The sequence below is a fragment of the Anopheles moucheti genome (assembly GCF_943734755.1).
Source record: "Anopheles moucheti chromosome X unlocalized genomic scaffold, idAnoMoucSN_F20_07 X_unloc_2, whole genome shotgun sequence".
NCBI classification, from domain to species: Eukaryota; Metazoa; Arthropoda; class Insecta; order Diptera; family Culicidae; genus Anopheles; species Anopheles moucheti.
Window position 1 is genome coordinate 860,845 of NW_026453526.1, and position 1,656 is coordinate 862,500.

Genomic DNA, 1,656 nt, shown 5'->3' on the forward strand with positions numbered 1-1,656 from the left:
GCTGCTCCTTGAGGGAGCAGTCCCGAAAATGTTTGAGAGGTGTGTCTTGGACCGCCTCAATGATCATTTGGAGGACAGCAGTGCCCCTCAACTGTCGCCGGAGCAATACGGCTTTCGTCGTGGGAGATCGACGGTCCAGGCCATCCAGCGGGTCGTTGAGCGGGGCGAGTTCGCGCGCTCATTCCATCGGACCAACGGACGCGATCCTCGGTGTCTGGTGGTGGCAGCACTGGACGTCCAGAACGCCTTTAACACGGCGAGCTGGAGGGCGATCGCCACGGCCCTGGAGGAGAAACGCGTTCCGGCAGCGCTGAGGAGAATATTGCGCAGCTACTTCTCCGAGCGCGAGCTGGTCTACGAGACCAGTGAAGGACCGGTGCGCAGGAAGGTGTCGGCTGGTGTACCGCAGGGCTCCATTGTCGGTCCCACATTGTGGAACACAATGTACGACGGAGTCCTGCGGCTGGCGTTCCCGGACGGCGTGGAGGCGATTGGGTTCGCGGACGACTTGGTGGTGCTGACGGGCGGCACGACGCCGCAGGCGGCGGCTGAACTCGCGCAGCAGGCGATCCGGATGATCAGCACGTGGATGGCAGAGCGTCATCTCCATCTTGCTCCGGCTAAGACGGAGATCATCATGGTGTCCACAATGCGGCGGGGCTATGCGCAGCCCTCGGTCGCCATCGAGGGGATACAGCGGCTGCCTACGCAGAGCCTCAAGTACCTGGGCGTGGTTTTGCACGAGCATCTGCTGTGGACCCCGCACGTCGAGTACGCCACGGCGAAGGCACTCCGTGCGGCGAAGGGGATCTCCCGACTGATGCAAAACCACGGGGGCCCTAAAGGAGCGAAGCGGCGGCTGCTGTCCTCGGTGGTGGATTCAACGCTCCGGTATGCTGCCCCGGTGTGGCATGAGGCCACCAACGTCAGGCGATGCAGGCGGATGCTGCAGAACGTGCAGGCGCAGTATGCGAGGCCGGTAGCCAGGACCTTCATATCGGTGCGATATGAGGTCGCCACGGTCCTGGCTAGCGTCATACCGATCTGCCTGCAGATTCGGGAGGACGCTCGATGCAACCAACAGCATCAAACGACCGGCGCGCCATTGAGCCAGCTACGAGTGGAGGAGCGCGCTGCCACACTGCGTCAGTGGCAGGAGGATTGGGACGCGTTGGCACCGGCGAGCCGATTCACGGCGTGGACGCACCGGGTGATTCCGGACATCGAGGGGTGGAAGAACCGTCGGTTTGGGGAGATGACCTTTCATCTCTCCCAAGTTCTCTCGGGCCACGGCTTCTTCCATGAATACCTGCATGTGCAGAGATTCACCCCCTCGCCGGACTGCGTGCGGTGCCCGGGTGTCGTCGAGTCGGCTGAGCACGCGTTCTTCTACTGCCCGCGCTTTGCTGACGTGCGGACGGAGGTGCTGGGCGAGGGCGATGTGGCCATCGTATCACCGGACAGTCTCCAGTCGTTCCTGCTGAACAGCCGGGAAAATTGGAGTGCCATATGTGATATGGCCCGGCGAATCACCACGGCACTCCAACAGGATTGGTACGTGGAGAGAGCGACCAGTGCCAATGACGAGATGGTTGCTGCGGCCCGACGGCTGGATGCGGCGCATGATGAGGTGGTTGCGGCGCGTAACAACCGGCG